Here is a 21,405-nt window from a genome sequence, read left to right as displayed (position 1 = left end):
GCAGCCTGAAAGCCAGTGCATTGTTCTTGTCTGAGGCATTTGCTAGCTGGGTCACTTTGGGCAGGTTAATCTTCCAACGTCTGATTTTCCTCATCTTTAAAATGTGAATGTGATATTAAGAACATATAGCTCTTAGCATTGCTGTAATTTTTAAATGCTTTAATACCTGTGAAGTACCTAGAACAGCAACAGGAACATAGTAACTCTTCAGTACAATTCATATATGAAATGTAAATATTTTTAAGCAAGAAATTCACTTACTACATTTTTTGTTTGAGAAACATGATGGTTTCAGCAGGGTAAATAATGGGCTGGATAAGTAATGAGATCTTTAAGAAACAGAAAATTGCCAAGTCAGTGGCAATAGAGGAGCAGATAAGAATTTATTTAAGAGGCTTGTCCAAAGTATGTGAAGAAGGGTAAGGTGATGGTTCTCATATGAAAGGAGATGGTGAAGAGTAGGCCATGGGAAGCAGACCAAATCATGCATCCATTTCCTAGGGTTATGCTAACAAATCACTACAAACTGGGTTGCTCAAAACAAAAGAAATTTATCTCATGTTACTGGAGGCCAGAAGTCCAAAATCAAATCAGAAGTTGGCAGGGTGCCTGGGTGGCTCAGTTGGTTAATCATCAGACTCTTGTTTTAGGCTCAGGCCGTGATCTCAACATTGTGAGATCAAGTCTCGCATCAGGCTCTGTGCTGGGCATGGAGCCTACTTGAGATTCTCGCTCTCCCTCTTCTTTTGCCCCTCCTCTCCTTCTCTCTCAAATAAACAATTTTAAAGAGGCTGACAAGATTCACTCCTTCTGAGACTCTGAGGAAGAATCTGTGCCATGTCTCTCCCAACTTCCAGTGGTTGTGGTAATCCTTGACATTCCTTGGTTTTGGATGCAGCCCTCCAATCTCTGCCTCTGTCCTCACCTGAGTTCCTTCTGTGTTCCATTGCATGGCCTTCTTAAGAGGATACCAGTCAATGGATACAGGTCGCATCCCAATCCAGTATGACTCTTTTCACGTACTTGTATCTGAGCGACTCAGGTTCCAAACAAGCTCACATCTGAAGTTCTGGTGGACCTGAATGAGGGGAATTGTAGGCACTATTCAACTCACAATAGAAGGTGACACCCTTAACAGGTGAATGAGGAGGTTTGAGTTGGGATTGGAGAATATCTCCCACTTTGAACATGTTAAAGTTCAGGTACCTGCAGCAAGTGGTAGTGAATGAGCCCAGTGGGCAAGCGTCAGAGTTAAATGAGCATATGAGTTCAGAGAGAGATTTTGAAATCATTAATATTCAAGAGCTAAAGTTATTTTAGTGAATGAGGTCTTCCTGAGAGAATACCCAGAATGATGAGAAGGAGAACAAGAAAAAAGCTTCTTAGGGTCAAACCTTGCAATCTTTTAAGTTTCTTAAACTATTAAGGTTTTCTGACTCCTTTCTTTGTAATGCGTGAATCACTGATGATAATTGCATTAAATTTTTAAATCTCTTTCTAAACTCCTATGTTAACCCTGCCAATTTTATTAGCCAAAAAGTAATAAATAAAAGATGCTTGATAAAAATGGGCACAAAGCTCTTTGACATTTAGCATTCAGTTTTTATTCTGATCAAATTAATTGACATCTGTTGAAATATCTGCAACTGTATTTTCAGAAGCTCTGCTATACTAATTTAAGCAGTTCATGCTTAAGTCTTTAAGTCTTTAAGTCTTTAAGACTTTAAGTCTTAGCTTTACCTTCATATTTCCCCGCTGTATTATATGCTCTCTAAAAAAGGTCTCTGCAAATAATTTCACTTACACATTCCACTTATTATTTCCTTCCAGGGGTTGAACTAATGCAGGTTTTCTATAGACACATACTTTAGTCCTATGCAAGACTGCATGTGGCCTGGAAGGGTACTATATTTTAAATTAAAGTTAAAAAAAAAAAAAAACCCACACAATTGAATTTCACTGCAACCACATGATTAACTCACTGTAAGTTTGATCATGTCACCTGACTTTTCTGTCTGTTTTATCAACCAAAAAGTGAGGGAAGTAATCACTACCACTGAGTTTGTAGAAATCTTTAATATATTTTAAAATGCTGTCAACTGTACAGGGGCATATAAATGAAAGTTTTTATCAGACCAATATTTAAGATGAAGACAAAGTTTAATGGGAGAACCATGATCCAAGAAGTTCCTACGGTGAGAATAGTGTTTAGATTTCATGTAGTTTTGGAACAGCTAGCTAGGTGGAATCAGGAGCCAAGATGGCAGGGAAAGACGCACATGTTCTCTGACGGGGAGCTCCAATAAATAAGGGTACCTCGTGGTGGCTAAGAAATAGCACCATTAGATATATAAGTTCAGCAAAAGCAGAAAGGGCTGCCACCTGCTCAGAATGCTGCTCACACTTGTGAGGTGAGCTATAGTGTTAGAGGTGGTGTCACACCGTGAAATAAAGATCACAGAGCCACAATCAGTCAGCACTTTGCATATGAAGACAACATAACAAGGACCTATTTTCACTCTCCAAGACCTGCCACATCTTCAATGAGGCTCACCCCACGTACAGAGAACTTTAATAAGTAACTATTCAGCCAGAGAAAAGTTGTGTGGTGAGAAAAGTAGACAGAAGCCAGGGGTAAGGTGCATTTTCTCTCTGGTTGAGGAAATACAGAATGGATGTGATTTTTGTGTGCAGAACCTTAGAAGGGATGGGAGATTCTCAAAAACAGCAAACACTAAGGAACGAGCCAGCCCAGGCTGATATATGTGTGAACAGGGCAGGGTGGGATTTAAAGTATAAGAAAAGGTAAAGGAGGTGATACAATATTTTTGGTATCTGTTGACTTAGTGCATGAGCCAAATTCACCCTGCTCCTGTTTTCATAAATAAAGTGTTGCTGGACACAGCCACATTCATGCATTTATGTATTGTCTATAGCTGCTTACATACCACATGGCACAGCTGAGGTTTAGGGACAGAGGCCATATAGCCTGCAAAGCAAATACACATAATATGTTTCTTTTACAGAAAAAAATCCCCTAACCTCTGATTTAGAGGTTAGAGGAATGAGTTAGAGAAATAAAAGAAGAAAGATCTTACAGGGAGGGAGTAAATCCCGACCAAAACACAGAGCAAGAAGTGGGACTTGAAGTTAAGAAGAAAGCTGATTGCAGGAAATGGCAAACACTTAGACCATGCACACAAAACAATTGTGACATATGTTCATCATATTATTTAAAATTGAATTGAGAACAGGTGAATAAAATTATAGCTATCCAATGCCTGAGCTTTCAGCTCTTCTCACAGATCCCATCATCTATAAAGTAAATATTTGGACCAGATGATCTCTGGAGTCCAGTTCAGACCCGAACATCCATGATTATAAACATTTTAAGGCTCTCCTGGAGTGTTGGGCTGCCCTGCAGAAGAAATTATATATTTCATTTGTTCTATTACAAAGGGGAGAAGCACCGATGTAGGCTATTAAATTTTTCCTGTTTAATACATTTTGATGATAAAAGTTAATTCTCATAGAAAGGGCCTTTTAAAAATTTCAAACTGTAGGGAAAACTCTGAATTGGGAATTTTGTTCACATCATATTGAATAAGGAGTTGATGTGTCTGAAGTGGGTAAACATGTTACAAGAAGAAAATGAATGTTTTTCAACTGTGTGCTCAAGAATCCAAATTCATCATCATCCTCCCTTCATCTCCATATCTTCCATCCCTTTGGTGTCCCCTATTCCAATAAATCACAGTATTGTCTACACAGTGACCCTGGTGAGAAGCCCCAGAGTCTCTGCTAATGCTTGGTTCATTATTTTTTTTTTAATTTTTATTTGGAGTGCCTGGGTGGCTCAATCAGTTAAGCATCTGCCTTTGGCTCAGCTCATGATCTCAGGTTCCTGGGATCGAGCCCCACATCAGGCTCTCTGCTCAGCAAGGAGCCTACTTCTCCCTCTCCCTCTCTCTCTGCCATTCCCCCTGCTTGTGCTCTTTTACAGGAACTCACAGGTTTTCCAGCTGCCAAGCCCTCTTAGCACTGCCAAGATCTCTGCCTCCCTCCATCTACGCTGCCACTCCACTAGCCAGGCTTACCCCTTTAGTGTCACAACTCACTTCCTGGCTCACTTAAACCAACATTGGCCTCTTGAGCTGAGCAACTCTTAAATTCATTGCCATCAGAATAAAGAGTGAGCTCCTTAAATGGTTCTCAAGCGTGTCATGCGTTGTCCTCTGCTGAAGAAACTAATATAATCACTCCTCTTCCTCATCCTTTCAGTCAGGTATTGGTTGCTTTTTCTCCACCCATGGAGAACTGTGTTCTGTCAGCTGTCTGTCTTTATGCAGACTCACTTTCTCAATTTGGGATGACTTGTCCATCCCCCCACCTGTGTCTATTCAACTGTCTCATCATTGAAAAATCAACTTAGATGTCATCTCTTTAAGTAAGCTTTCATAACCCCATGAGAAAGAACAAATTACCCATATCAAGTAGCCAACAATTAGCCCTGTACCAGTTGATATCATAACATAAGCAGCACTGTGCTATAATCCTTTATCTACCTTGTTTGTCTCCCAGGCAAGACATTATGCTTCCCAAGTCAAGATCTGTGTCTTAGTTGTCATTTTACTTCCAGCACCTAATAGACTATCTGGCTTAGAGTAGGCAATCAAGAAATATTTGTTGAAGAAAATAAGTGAATAATTAAACCATTGAAATATTTAAAAATAGAAAGTGAAAATTTCACAAGAAAGTAAAAGGATGATAAAAGAATAGTCTACTTGAAGAGTCATATTCTGTTACCACAGTAAGAAACATAGTCACACACAGTATATGTGTTTAAAAGGTTGTAACTACGCAATTCATTGCAGTGATTTTGCTACATATTGTCATATTTGAAATGCTTTTGGAATGGGAAAAATACATAGTCCAACCTCTATCTTCAAGCAGGCAGTCAAAAACCAAACACATGCACGCAAAATCATATATGCAGCCATACAGAAATTCCAAAGAATTTGACACAAATTAGGAAATTTAAAAACAAATACCAAAAACACACTATAGAGAGGGCTAGGAGTGAATCAATCACTGACACCTGATAGTCCCATGAAACATTAGTGTGTCGCTCCGATCTCTTCATTCCTGTATTATTAGCCAGGAGGAGGCAAGGATCAAGGAAAGGGGTGGGGAGCAGGAATTAGAAAAAAAAAAAAAAAAAAGATGGAGGACAATATTCATATCTTTCACTTATTTAATCAGTAGAATATACCATGGAGAAGTTTTTAAATAATCTGTATTTAAGCTTTATTATCATTATTTTGCCATAGATTTCTTTGGCTCCCTGGTGAATTCTATGAACCTCATTTCAGAATATTATTTTTTAATGCATAAAATAACATACATGGGAACATAAGCCAACTACATTGCAATACTGTTTTTAACCCCAAGCTAGGTCTACTTTTGATACAAGGTAGAAATTATTTAAGTAAAAACAACCTTGTTTGAGTCAAAGTTTCTATTTTATTAATAATGAAGATGAAGTTTATAAATGAGTATTTTGCTTTTCTACATCATTAAATCTGTTCAGGGAATTTTCCTTGAAACAATGAGTAATAACAGTATCTGAAGCATCTTGCTAGATCGCATCTAAGCCCACTGATCTCCAGGCCTGCTTTTAGCCAATTGAATCTTAGACTCTCACCTTGCACGCTAAACTTATCTCTTGTTGCCCACTATGTCCAAGACATAGCAAAAGCACTAATCTCAAGAGACTGTAAAGAAAACACTGACAAAAAAAAAGAAGAAGAAAGAAAGAAAGAACGAGAAAGAACGAGAAAGAAAGAAAAATCTAAAGAACGAAAGAAAGAGCAAGAAGAAATAAAGAAAGAAAGAAGAAAAAAGAAAAAAAAAGAAGAAAGAAAGAAGAAAGAAAGAAAGAAACAAAAAGAAAGAAAGAAGAAAGAAAGAAGAAGAAAGAAGAAAAACAGGTTTTTCTTTCTTTTTTTCTTCTTCTTTCTTCCCTTCCTTCCTTCCTTCCGTCCTCCTTCCTTCCTTCAGGAAGGAGACTGTGGCATACTGTTTCCAGTTATACACAGCAATACAAAATCCTTGCATGCATGGCATAGATCTTATGTGATGTGTCCGTGTAATATATAAATATAACAATTCATCCACATGAATTGAGGAAAAGTCTGAATGCTTTTATCTACATGTGCTAGAGACTACTTTTATTTTGCCTAATTAAAATGTACTCTTTGATATTGATATTATATGCAATTCTGGTAAATTATAACTAGGCATGCCTAGTTACTCAAATTAGATACACATAAGTATAATTGATTATATTAAAATGTAGGGGAACAGTTTATTAACCACACAGAAAAAAATAAAATTAGATGATTACCCTACACTATGTGTCAAGAAATAAAATGTCACTGAATTATAGCAATAAGTGTAAAATTACAGTAAATAAAAATAAAAATTCTATTTATCTGATGGAAAATGTGAAATGGTATTCTAAGCAAAGGCCTTAACATAAAGAAAAAGTTGAAAGAGCAAACAATATTTTTAAAAAGAAATAGTTGCTTAAAATTCAAAAATTAAAATCAAATTTGGTACATCATTTGAACAAATATTATTTGGGTATTATGCTTAAAATAAAAAAGAGATTTGACAAACCATTAAGAAAAGGATGAGACAGCTACCAGAAACAAGTGAGGACACAAATGGACAATTCACAAAGAACTACACATGAACATATTCTTAAATTTCATTTCAGTAAATTTTTAAAAATTCAAATTGAAATTGAAATTAATTTAAATGTTGAAAATTAGAATAATGGATAAAAATATGATCAGAAAAAATATATTACCAAGATAATTGGAAAGATTTTTTCTTTAATTTTTCAAAAATTTAGGGGATCCCTGGGTGGCTCAGAGGTTTAGCGCCTGCCTTTGGCCCAGGGCATGATCCTGGAGTCCCGGGATTGAGTTCCGCATTGGGCTCCCTGCACGGAGCCTGCTTCTCCCTCTGCTTGTGTCTCTGCCTCTCTCTCTCTCTCTCTCTCTCTCTCTCTGTGCCTGTCATTAATAAATATAAAATCTTTTAAAAAAATGTTTTTTCAAATTTTTTTATTCTTTATTAAAGTATACTGAGCATAGTATTATATTAGTTTCAGGTATACATTATAATGATTCAACAATTCCATACATTTCTTGGTGTTCATTGTGTTAAGCGCACTCTTACTCCTCTTTATTTTTAGTAGTATTTTAATTATATCTATCTTTTCTTTTCTACGTCTAATAAACAATTTTGGAATTCCTTAAAGTCTGAATGGACAGATATGCTGTGATCACTGCTGTTGTATCTCAGTACCATTGAACTTGGTGCTTTTAAATTCTCATATTAAGAAAAGATTGACTAAGAAAAACTAAAGTTTTTTGTCTCAGTAGATTTTCTTAAAATGATTTTCACAATGGCATAGAAAAGGAGAGGTGTATATTTGTTGGTGGGGCTAATTTGATCATTTGTACCAACGCATTGAAAGTATTAACTCAGTCACAATTTATCCTATGGAATAATCAGAGATGTAAAAATAGTGGTTATGAATAAAGACTGTCTTCTCCAAAAAGTAGAATATATAAAGAACTTTTAAAAAGAAGACAATGTGCTTTTTATATTTTATGTGTCAAGAGCAATCTGAAAAACAAAGACATATAAGAATAAATATGTAGTAAAAGGCTTGAAAAGATGCATACCAGAATATCAAGGGAGATTGCTATTTCCGATCAGGATATAGTAACAGAACAGATTTATCCTCCCACTTGCAACAACTAAATATTAAAACAAAACACATGAAACAAACATCCCTTAAGACTTTTGATACCAGTCAAGGAAGGACAGTGATTTCTAAGAACTAAGAAATGGGAAAGTAGACAAGGTGAGGCGGGAGACTGGTCCCCCTTGCTACTTGTTGGAAGTTTCTAGCACACAGTGCAGGGAAAGGAGCACGGTCAGAGCCAGGATTCAAGGGGCCAATACCTGGAGTCCAGTGGAGCCAAGGCAGATAGAATTCTCAGGACAGCATGACAGATGAAAAAGCTGCTCAGGGCAGAAGCTCCAGGGCTCTGTACGGGGTCCCCCAAAAGAATGCACTTGACCACTGTTGATAGATCAGTGCATGTGTGTCAAGAAACAACCTGAGATCAGGACAAGACAGAGAAGGTGTTCCTGGAGCTCAAATAGAGCAAGGGATTGTGTCTATACCCAACAGTCAGAGTAATAAACATTAGAAGCCATCGATGAGTGTCCTGAGAAGGGTCTAACCCCAGGAGAAGGAAAGAAGATCTGGTTCTATGTCACAAAGTCTTAAAGGAAGATATAAAAGAACCAAGCCGTCCCCAGGTGATGTAACCCTATCTAGCACCAAGCCCTAGAGTACTAGGAACATAAAAATACATGCAGAGCCACACTATGCTCCCCTTGTTCAGCATGCAGTCAAAAATTACAAGGTATATAAAAAGGTAGGGAAAAATCACCTGTAATGAGGATAAGAGTCAGCCCATTGAAACAGATCCAGGAAAAACAGAAATAACAGAATTAGTAGACAAGAATATTAAACAGCTTTTACCACTGTATCTCAGGTGGTCAAGAAGATAGAGGAAAGAATAAACATTTTAATACTCTCATGGAGATATAAAAAGACCCAAACTGAATTTCTGAGCTAGAAATGACAATGTCTTGGAGGAAACATGCCATGGATGAGAGTGATGGCAGATTAAACATGACAAAGGAAAAGATCAGTAAACTCGATTAGCTTTGGTTAGCTTCCTATTGCTGTTGTAACAAATTATCACAGACTTAGTGACTTCCTGAACTCACTGGTTTGTTATCTCATAGCTTTGTGCATTATAGATTCAACATACTCCCCTCCGGGTTAAAATCCAGCTGTTGGAAGAACTGCTTTCCTTCTAGTTGTTTTTAAACAGAAGCTGTTTCCTTGTCCTTTCTGTCTTCTAGAAGCTGCTCCCACTTCTTGGTTCCCGGCCCCTCCAGCCATCTTCCAACCAGGAAACGGTATGTCAGGTGTATCTCACGTTTTCTTGGAGGTGGCCTATTCTGCATCTTCCTTTTTCTTTTAAGAGCTCATAAGAAGCTCATAAGAAGCTCTTAAAAGAGGGTTAGATTAAGCTTCCCCAGATAAACCAGGAAAACCACCCTATTGTAGGTCATCAAAAAGCAATACTGGATCTATCAATACTAAAAAACAAAATTGGGAAAAAATGAAATGTCTCAAATGACCTCAACTTCCTCCTTAAGATATGAAAAAAGGATTAAATTAAGCCCAAAGTAAGAAGAAGAATGAGAATCAAATAGATCATAGTAGAAATCAATAAAAAATTGAAATTTATAAATGTATATCATGTACATCATATATATTTGCACACTTTTTCTCTGTATTTTTAATAGAAAATCATTCATATTTTCAGATTTTAATGAAATATTTTTTTTTAAATCCCCAGGCTAATGGATCTAAAAAAGACTTATATTTAATAGAAGGAAAGCAATACTCAACATTGAGGTGTAATTATAACAAAAATCTCAAAGAAATCAAATATGAGAAACAAAACAAGTGAATACACGAAGAAAAAAGAGACAAACAAAAAACCAGATTCTTAAATACAGAGAACAAATGTGGTTGCCAGAGGAGAGGTGGGGGTGAGGGATGGGTGAGCTAGGTGAAGGGGTTAAGAGTATACTTACTGTGATGACCATGGAGAAATGTATAGAATTGTTGAACTGTTAAAGTAAGAAGAAGGAAAGAAATCAAAACCTATTCTAAGGGGAAAAGAATATTTTTTATTAAGGCCATCTTTCAGAGGTATGTACCCTATAACAAACTCTGGGAATCTATCCACTTATTCTACAATGATGTATTAAGCATCTGCTTACACTGAATTAAGGAGTTCACTGAGACTTGGAGGTGCAGTAGTGAACAAGAATTGTGCTTCTGTATTACGGTGTAAAAAGATGTCCTGGCTGCTGCCAATAGGATCTGGACCATGCCCCAATGGTGCTCTTCTCCACCTCCACCTGAGAATCACATTGTGCATGTTTTGATGAAGTTTTTCCCAGATGCCTCCCTTGTGCAAGGAGTGGTTCTGTGACAACCCAATTCTTTCCTATTACCACACCCTGCTGCTTCCCAGGGTGTAGAGACATGTCAAGTGGGCAGGTGCTCATGTGCACATGTGTGCTGGGGATAGAGCAGGACAGGATCTTGCCAGAAACATTACTTCTTCCTATATTCAGACCTACTTTGGGGTCTGGCTTATAATACCAGACATAATCCCATATGGTAAATCTTTCTGTACCTCATGAATCCTATGAATTTTTTCTCCAGTTGGTTATCTTTTGGATCCCAGCAATAAAATATTCAATAAGTCTGACTCTCCATCTCAACTCTGACCTGAGTTTCATTTTCTAATGCAGGGCTCCTTGACTGTATTTAAATCAAGGAGACCGTGCAGATACATCTTGCCCTTGAACCTAACTTAAGTGTTATGAAGTTCTCTGCATATGCTTCATAGCAGTTAAGAGGGTTGAAATGGAGTATTTACAGGGCATCTAGAGAACGGTGTGACCTAAAGCCACCAGCTAGCATAATAAGTGTTAATGCCATACCCTCCAAACCACTATTAAATGTAATTTCTGTTTTCAGGTGTTTTCCAATAACGTACATCCTTTGGGGAGTTGTATCTCATCTTTCGTATCTTTAGATCTTGCAAAATATCTCACATAAGAAGTGGACAATAAATGCTTATTAACTAAATGACAATGGCCATTGATTTCATTCAAGGGTTTTGAACTTTTTCAGGTTTTACCAAACACTCCCCCAAATAAAATGCTCTCCCTTTCTGACTTCAGAAATTGTTGAGAGGATATGGCAAATCACCTAGGCTCACTAAGAAGGATTGCGAATCTCTTTTTCAAGGTTCAGGCTAGAAAAACACTGTATCCTTCACTGTTGTCTCTGAATGCTTCAGCTATTTGTGATTTATTTAAAGGTGAATTCAATCCAGGCACCTCAGAGCTATTTTGAGAATTTTCACATGGAAAATTAGATCATTTTGTTAATGACTTTTAGAGGTCAACTCTTATGTTTAAACTCAAATCCCTTTGGGGCACCTGGGTGGCTCAGTTGGTGTGTCTGCCTTTGGCTCAGGTCATGATCCCAGGACCCTGGGATCAAGCCCTGCATCTGGCTTCTTATTTCTGCTTCTCTCTCTGTCTGCTGCTCCTCTTTCTTGTGCTCTATCAAAAAAATAAATAAAATATTTAAAAATTAAAAAAAACCTCAAATCTTTTCAACAATTGTTTTTAAATAATGTAGACTTATAAGAATAACTCAAAGTAGACAATATCATGGTGATAACTAGAGTCCCCCCATCTTCTATAGCAATACATGTTTTGTTTTCATCTTTAACAATCATATTTATTTACGGCATCACGCTCATAAGCACTTGTTTATGTTATGTATTCCGTTCTCACATCTGTTTTTTTTTTTGAAACATAAGCTGAAGAGACAGTTTAATGTTTCCCTGAGCAATTTTTTTTTTACTGTTTTGTGAACACTTGTAAACATTCAAACATCGTTTTCCCTCAGAGTCACCTAATTAGAGTGACCTTATGAATAAGGTCGCTTACAGCACCTGTGTCCTTCAAAACCTTCTCCAGCAAGATTTTCTCAAGAACTCTAAATAATGGGACCATCATGGATGCTTTGTAACTCCTTTAAAAGGGTTATTGTTACTAATGGCCCCAGGAGTGTCCTGGTGATGTGTCATGGCTTGCTCTATGAAGGAGCTTGTGCTTGAACTCAAACAGGTATTGTCTAAATGGAGTTCCAGGGCTAATTAACATGAACCTTCATATCAGCAAATACACATGAAATTAATCTACCAGTTTAATTAATTTTTTGAGAGACAGAGCATACGAGCAGGGGATTAGAGGGATGGGAAGGGCACAGGGAAAGAGAATTTTAAGCAGACCCCATGCTGAGCACAGATCCTGATGCTCAGCAGACTCCATGCTCAGCACAGATCCTGATGCTGATCATGAGATGCTTTCGATCTCATGATCCTGAGACCATGACCTGAGCAGAAATCAAGAGTCTGATGCTCAAAAAACTAAGCCATCCAGGGGTCCCTAATCTGGTAAGTTTATAATGATATTTTTCTCCCATAAGTTCTTAGAACTACCACTATTTAAACTGTTTGCCCTTTACTACCTCATCTGTCTCAGTGGGGGAGGCTGGAAATGAGATACAGTGTCACCTGCCCAATGCCAACAGGGGGACGTTGGCTCTGATGTGCTCTCCATGTAGTTAGTAGTTTTTTAACTTGGTATCTAATACCTACATCACCCCTTCTCCTATCAACCTACCAATGACTCTTATTTGCTCAAAGAAGAGTGCAAGATTCTGATTCTTATCTTGCTAATTTACATTACACTTGCCCCTTAACTTTGTATCTCCATAGAACTCTGGCATTCAATTTCAATATTAATATGATGCCTTAATGCTTTGACTTGTGAAACTTTTGTTTATAAATAACCATGCTATTTCCATGATTAAAATTTTCTTGACAATTAAAAAACAAGATATTAAAGTTATGTATAATTACAGGCATAAAACATGATAGAAATGTTACATTAAAATAAATAAATTCAATTTTTACCTTCAGCAAGCACCTGGAGATTGGATTCACATGGAATCATGGGCAGAAATACATGGAATAGCATGGCATAGATTTGTTCAGGGATCCAATATCAGAGCCCGTTGGTTATAGACAGAGATCATTGGCTTTACTTCTACTGTCTTTGATCAGATCTATACGGTATTTAGGATTTAGTGAGGTATTTAACTCATCCTAAAAATCAATACTTTGGGGGTAGAATTATAAGCAGAGAATGACAAACATTTTATTGTTTTATTGTATTGTTGAAAAAATTTTTGAACGAAATTAGCTTTGTTTTAAAGATTTATTTATTTATTTATTTATTTATTTATTTATTTATTTGAGACACAGAGAGAGAGAGATTGAGGCAGAAACACAAGCAGAGGGAGAAGCAGGCTCCATCACGTGGGACTCGATCCCGGGTCTCCAGGATCAGGCCCTGGGCTGAAGGCGGCGCTAAACTGCTGAGCCACCGGGGCTTCCCAGCTTTGTTTTAAATAGAGGCTTTAAAATGTTTAGATTTAGGAACTAAGAGATATCTAAAACTCCTTAGTTTTCAAAAACTTTTAATTAATATCAGTGACAACCCTAAGCCCCATTGATAGCTGTTTTGTCTTGTTTTTTAAGAAAATAAAGTATGGTTGGGGCACCTGGGTGGCTCAGTCAGTTAAGTGTGTGCCTTTGGCTCAGGTCATGACCCTGGAGTCCTGGGATGGAGTCCCACATCGGGCTCCCTGTTCAGCAGTGAGTCTGTTTCTCCACCTCTCTCTGCCACTCCCCCTGCTTGTGTTCTTCCTCTGCCAAATAAATAAATCTTAAAAAAAAAAAAAAAGGAAAGTATGGTAATGCAAATGCCTAAAGAAATTTCAAAGGGAAACACTTCCAGAATTCTAATGTGGAGTTTAATATGTATGTGGACATATATAACTGACCTACAAGCATGCTACTTATTATGAACCAGAGCAGTGTTAAAACAACAATCCTAAAATATCTGTAAATATGAAACATTCACATTAGAAGAAAGATTTTAAATATCTGACATAATGAAATAGTAAGATTTTTTTTCTTAGTGGATAAAGCATCCCTACATATTTATATTTTACACATGAACTGTGAGGCTCTCAGTGACAAAACACAAACTAATCCAAAGCCTAACTCTTTGGGAAACCAGTTTGCATTTAAGATGGAACTTGAATTCTGTATACTTTACAGGATTCGACATTCTGTGAAGGTTTGTGGCATATCCACATATCCACACATACAAACATTTATTTTAATGATGTCTTAAATCCCAGTAGAAATACTGAAGGAAATGGTGCTGGTCAGAGCTCAAACTGACCCAGAGGAACAAGGATAGGAATTTGTAAAGATATGACTGTTCCCAAGACCTCCAACTTTGAAAAGAGGAATTAATAGCTATAAAGGGTGTGTGACAGCAGAATTTCTCAAACATTTGGCACATTATTTGTCCCAAACCACAAAATGATGTGTAAGCACTTCAGGAAAATCTCAGAAGTAAAAGAAAATGGCTCCTACTTGGTAAAAAAGGATCTCACAATTTGTCACCTTGGAAAGATTCCATCTCATTTTTTTGTGAAATTTGTTTTTAAATGTGAAGTGCAGAAATCCCCTTCATACCTCACAGAGTGTACACTTCACCTCATAGTCACAGACTAATCTGCAGGATGACATATGCCACATTTATAAAGCCAAGGTAGATGGTGGAAGGGTTTGGAATATTTTCTTGGTATAGTTTTATTAATTTTGTGTTGTTAAAAGTAGAGTTCCTTTTAAAATATAATAGGAGGATGAGAGCCCAGCTGATGCTATTGACCTTTCTCCTTGTCACCATGCAAGAGCAGACTCTCATAGAGCTCTGTTTAACCCATGCTACACCAAAGTGTAATAACTGGAATCAATGACATGCATTTCTTTGCAGGTTCATTTCTGGGGCCACATCAACTATTTTATGTCATCCACTTTAACCTGAGTTCTACAGATGCATTACTTATCTTCAATCTTACTGTGTCAGGTTTGTTCTTGTAAGACAGAACCTATTTTAAATGACACAGATTATTGAAAAGTAAATGAAGAGATTATACATTGATACTCATAACTTCATAAAACCAGTAGAGATTGTGGCAATATGATGCAAGTTTCCTGAAATTTGAAAATATCCAGCATACTGATCCCTCCTACTCCTCAACTCTTAGCAAACTAACCATTTATTCCACATGTTTTAACATCATATTGTATATGCATTCACCTTCTTATTACTTGTGTGTTTTAATGTAAATAAATGATCCCATTGAAAGTTTCTTGCAAAAGGGAACCCAATCTCCCACACAAAGCAATTGCTCAGTTATACTGCACTTGCCTTCTCTGATTGAGGTAGATATGCTCAAATGGAGTTCCTTGTGAATAGCATTTTTTTTCAAAGGTCAGCTTCTTGACACTTCTCTTCCATTTATACATTGTCTTCTATTTAGCTATCATGGCAGAAATATAGTTATTCCTAAATTCCATCCTTCCTCATTGGTTCATCCCTATACACACACATACACACACACACACACACACATTCACACACATTAACAAATACTATGGAAGCATGTAAAATGCTCATTTTTGGTTTATTATTTTTTTAGGTATTAAATGCTTCACCCTGTGATTAACAGGTTTCTTCTAAAGGGAAGTAAGAAAGGCTGGTCTGAATTAATAAATAATTTTAACAAAATTATGTATGTGATGATCATACCTTAATTTAAAAAATATGTCCATTTTTAGCGAGTTAGTTACCAGCAGAAAACCCTCCTTACTTGGAGCTTTAAAACATCATTGGTTTGGAGGCAAAGCAAAATCAAATAATGTGTATTTTACTTTATTTCCCCTTACTGAGTTTGAACCTTTGCTGGGACTTTAGTAAATCTCAGTGATCACTCTCACAATCAATGGATTTTGTCTAGATCGTATCAATGTCTAGAACGACCCATTGTTGCAAGTCATACAAGTGTAATTCATATACTGATGCACTTATGTTCAGGGTTTTTTTTTTTTAATTATCAAAATCATCTTTCTAGGCAGTTTTTGAAAGAATTCATTGCATTAGGCTTTGTCAAATGACATTTTCATATAATATATAAAATGTGTGCAATGTTGCTTCCCTTCAGTGATGGTCATTATAACCCATAGCTGAAAATACTTCATCCCCTAGTGGCCCGACCAATGGATTATGAAGCATCTTAGCCAAACAGAACCTTGCAAAGTCCTCATGTCCCTGTGACTGTACATGGAGTTGTTTGTATCAGATATTAAAACTTGGTAGCTGTCATATTATGCAATTCAAGATAAAATAAAAGATTGATTACTCTTAGTGAAAGCACAAAATAATCAGGTAATGCCTCTAATAAAATGGTCATAAGTGGGAAAACACTAATGATGAAAAATACGAATCAAGTTATGCAAAACACACACAGAAACATTTGTTCAAATATATATGCAGCTGATCTTGAAAATAGGCAATTTTCCTCATTTGCGACTATTCCTTAGGCTCTAACCAGCTCTAGATCCGCTTCTGGTAACAAAACAAGTACCCTTGTTTTTAGGATCAAAGCATACTTGACTTTTTATGGAAGATGCACTATAAGGAGGAAGAAGTGAATGGCATGTATTTTTTCATTGCCTAGTAGCAGAACACATGAAAGGTTCAGATTTCAAGAAAAGAAAAAGAAGAAAAGAAAATAGAAAAAAATCCATCCCTGGCAAACAATCTCAAAATACATATTCTGAAAAAAATCACCACAGTCAAATCAAGGGACTGGGAAATCATCATGTACCTCAAATTTAAGCTGTGCTCCCAGGAGACAGTATAAAACTGCAGTATGGTTGGTCACACAATTCAAGTATATCACCAAAACAAACAACCCAACGGGGCCATGGAGCACCCAGGTTTCCAATTTTCATTTCCATTCTGTTCCTGGATATGTGTCAGGCATGACAGAAAAGAAAAATATCCTTGTTCTCTTCTTCACGTAGGTAAATATACCAACTGCACCTCTAACTCCATAAAAATTTGCTTTTCCCATGAATAAATCTGAGTTCTGGAATAATTCATCCTCAATCCATTCTATCCAATCAGTGGCATTCATTCAAAGTCTGGTATTTGTACAGCCAGACACAGTATAGTGAATGTCAAGAATAGTTCCTAACTTAGATTATTTTCATTTGTGATATTTTGCTTGAGGATCCCTATACCATTTTGTAATGACTTTCATAGCATACCAACATTCAAACAGAAATATATTTATAAAATCATTAACATGACAGCAATTCAAGTAACTTGATATAAAAACTGGCAGCATGAATCCTTTGTTTCTGAAGACACAAATACAAGAATCAAAATATTTCTCAGTGTCTTTATTCATGCCCTGGCTGAAGGCAGACGCTCAACCACTGAGCCACCAGATGTCCAATATGAGTAATTTTGAAAAGCAGGCGGCAGACTTTTGGTTTTCTTAGGTAATATGCTACTTTATATGCTATTAGAAGTAGTCAATCCTTATAAGATTCAATTTTATTTATAGTAATCCCCCCTTACCCACGGATTGCTTTCTCTGGTTTCAGTGGTCTGAAAGCAGGTGATCCTCTGGCTCATCTGTGATCAGAAGGTCAATAGTAGCCTAATGCTACAGCACGATGCCTATGTCATTCCCGACACTTCTTCTCATCACGTAGACATTGTATCATCTCACATCATCAGAGGAAGAGGGGAGAGGACAGCAAAATAAGGTAACAAGACAGAAAGGCAGAGAGACCACATTTGTATGACTTTTTAATATGATATATTGTTATAATTGCTCTATCTTTTTATTAGTTACTGTTTTAACCTCTTACTGTGCTTAAATCATGAATTAAACTTTATCATGCATATGTATGTATAGGAGCAACATAGTATATATAGGGTTTAGAGCTAAGTTTCAAGCATCCACTGGGGGGCTTGGAATGTACCCCGCTCCATGGGTAAGAAAAGACCACTGTCCTAGGGTTTTTACAAATTAGAGAAATATATGTGATCCAATTATAGCAAAGGGCACAGAAATGCATGCATATTAGCTATTTTACCCTTATAAGAGTATCTTAACTATGGGTCTCAAACCACAACATTTTCTCTCTGTACCATTTTTTTTAAAGATTTTATTTATTTATTTATGAGAGAAACACAGAGACAGGCAGAGACATAGGCAGAAGGAGAAGCAGGCTCCCTGAGGGAAACCTGATGCAGAACTTCATCCCAGGACCCCGGGATCAGGACCTGAGCCAAAGGCAGACACTCAACCACTGAGCTACCCAGGTGCCCCTCTCTGTACCATATTACATGATTTAATTTTTCATGTTTCCTCTACTCCCAATTGGCTGCCTTTGACATGAAGTAAGACAATGAGGAATAGAAGAGAGAAAATGAAAATATTTGGGTTTGGAAACAATTTTCTGCACAAATTATGAGAAATTAGGACTAAATTCTTCAAAAGATTGATAAATTGAAAGCAATTTCAAATGAGAAGCACAACTGGCAAACATAGAACTGGCAAGTTTTTGTTGTGAAACAAAAATAAAATGTTTTAAAAAATGAAAAATTTCAGACATAAATATTTATTAGCATATATTATTTATATGTCTATATGTTATACAGTGTTATATATTGTATATCTATTATATATTTGATTTAATATATATCTATTTTTATATAATGGTATATATTAATGTATTTTATATTTATATTTTTAAAAATATTTATGTTTAATAAATGTGTAAATTTGGAATGAATATATAAATTACAGAAATGTGTTTCTCTAGTGTAAATTACATCTAATATATATTTTAATATGTTTAATATAATTTTATATTATATATCACATATTTATATATAATACTCATATATTTTAAAAGTTAAAATGACCAGTATTGATGGCTTCTTCAAGATATATAAAGGATTTTGCTTTGAAGGCATCAGAATATCCAATGACATAATTTATATTTCACACTATGGGGATACTTTTAAATGAGAAGAAAGTAGCAAACATATGTCTAGGTCTATTTAGAAGTGTTTTTGATCATTACTGTTCAATTAAGGGAAGGTTCACAAAGCATTAAAAACTAAGACTTTTTGACATACTTATTTGCTCATGTTATGTAAACTTCTAGTAATTAGTTGCAATGCTCTAGGAAGTATATATCATGTTGCATCATTTCAAATTCATTTAAAATAATATTTATAAGCTATAGCTTCTCCATCTTCATAATCTTGTCCACCCAGACCCTGACTATTGATAACAAAATGATAAATATTGAACGTTTCTAAATGCATCTTTAGGCATCACGTAGACTGGAAAGGCTCTTTATTATGCAATAATTCTCTAATACAATTAAACTAGACTTCCTAAAATTTTCAAGTGTAGCACAATGTGAATACAGTTTTTAGGTGTTATAAAGGAAAAAAACAACAACAACAGTAAATATTTGTAGCCTTCACCAAGGAGCACGACAGTTACCGAAGAATAAAAAAGTCTAATAGTTTGTTCTAGAGGATTATACTTCTCTTTGGTGCCTTAAGGAAAAGAAGACCATAACTTGGTAGTGCCACAACTGATTAAACAAATTTCAAGAAATGAGATGCTTTAAATGGAGGCTGTCATTGCTATCCACTCTTCATAAGTAATTCAACTACTTACAACTGTTTTCCAAAGTGAAGAATGCAGTGAGTAGAATTCTGTGTCTGTACTTTGAGTCTATTCTGTTAACCTTTCTCTGAAAAGACATGCCAGACATTATTTTCAGACAATTGTTCTGTTCAGAGAAAGACTAAGAACAAATAAGCATTTGCACTTGAAGTGTGAAGAACATTTTAATGGCGTTAGAAATAATTTTGCTTTGCTAGCTGCAGGGCTAACAAAAATAACTAAAGAAAAACAATCCCCAAATGTGGTGAAAAGATATTTAGATTTATCACTGAACTTTGTCTGCTGTTTCTCAGACCTTTTCTTTCACCAGCTGATAATAAATGTCATGTATCCTTCACAGTCCTGTCACAAAAGAAAAAGTATCTCTTCATCAAGGTGTAAGGCTCTTCATCTTGTCAAAAATGACAGACTTCCAAATAAAAGATTAAAGGTCTAAGATTTTAATCTCTCAAAGTTGAAAAAAAGTTTCTAGAACTTAGATACTCTCTCCCAGTGAAAAATTATCTTAAAATAACCAGGATAATGTTTTAGCTTCTTCAGTAATAAATGAAATTACAAATAACCAGTATTAGGGAATATTCATCCACTCTAGTAGGTGTATGTTGAAAATCTACTACATAGTTCAGTATTGCTTTTGCTCCTTGAGGATACCTGTTATTAAGAAACGTATTTTTTTAATTGATACAGGAAGTTTGCAAACATAAAACAATAATCTAACAACTAAAGCAGAGTATGAAGAAATGCCTTATGCGGGGCATATTTCTCACAGAGAGGCTGATATAATGCAGTGATGCAGAATATGATTCCATGTTCAGAAATCCTGGGCTCAAGTATTCCTCCTCTTGCCTGATTCTGACCTTGGGAAACTGACCTTCTCTCTATGAGTTCTCTATTCGGTTTTCTGATTTCTGAAATCTATTTTTTTGTCATTTTTTCATACCTATTTCTCAAGGAGCTATCCTTGAGAACAAAGCTGTGTATTACCAGCCTTAATATCTACTCCGTAAGTAGATTTAAATGTCATTTGAAGTATCTACCCCTATTGCTCCAAGAAAGAGACACTCGTCTATCTTACAGCAACATTTTCCATGTCTGTCTGTCTCTCTCCCCTGGAGGCACTTCATCTCCCTGCCCTTGTTGTCCTTTCTGTATTGGTATCTGCTGGAGTTCCCCACCCCACCTAACCCCTGAGGCCCTTTCCAGTCAAATGGGAGCCAGGAGTCTAAATGTCTTGCTGACAGAAGTAGGCTCAGAAAGCTTATCCACTCTGTCCTCCTCCTGGTTGTATCCCTTGAAATCATCTACCCTGCTTTTTGTTTGTTCAGTTAATTTTATTTATGTCATATGCTCATTTTTACTTCACTAAACATACAAATAGTGACCCAGTAAATATACTGGTACTCAGCACTCGCTAATGAAATAGAGCATTTCCAGTCATTAACATGAAATCTCCCCCCTAGTCTGATCCCATTCTCTACCCTCTCTTCGCTTAACTTTGGTGATTTTTACTCCCAAGCACATCTTTAAATTTTACAACTTATGCTTGTATATGCAATTTCAGAAGTATTATGTTATGCCTTTAAATTATATATACATGGTATCACATAACAGGTCTACAAACTCCCTCTTGCTAAATATTATTACTAAGATTCATTCATATTCATGTGTGTAGTTTGAGTCAGTTTGCTGTCATTGCCATAAACAACTTTGTACTAATATATCTTTTCTTACGCTCATTTTCATGAAGCTGTTCACTGTTTCATTTATTTATTTATGTATTTCACTGTTTCATTTATTTATTTATATATTTATGTATGTATGTATTTATTTATTTGTAAATATCTTCTAAGAATACTCGTCTATGTATCTCCTTGGGTAGGTTGTAAAGGTTTCTCTAAGCTGCAATACAGACACAAAATGAGTATTTG

Source organism: Canis lupus, chromosome 22 (genome assembly GCF_011100685.1).
Source record: "Canis lupus familiaris isolate Mischka breed German Shepherd chromosome 22, alternate assembly UU_Cfam_GSD_1.0, whole genome shotgun sequence".
Classification (NCBI taxonomy): Eukaryota; Metazoa; Chordata; class Mammalia; order Carnivora; family Canidae; genus Canis; species Canis lupus.
Note: the sequence above shows the minus strand (reverse complement) of the source record.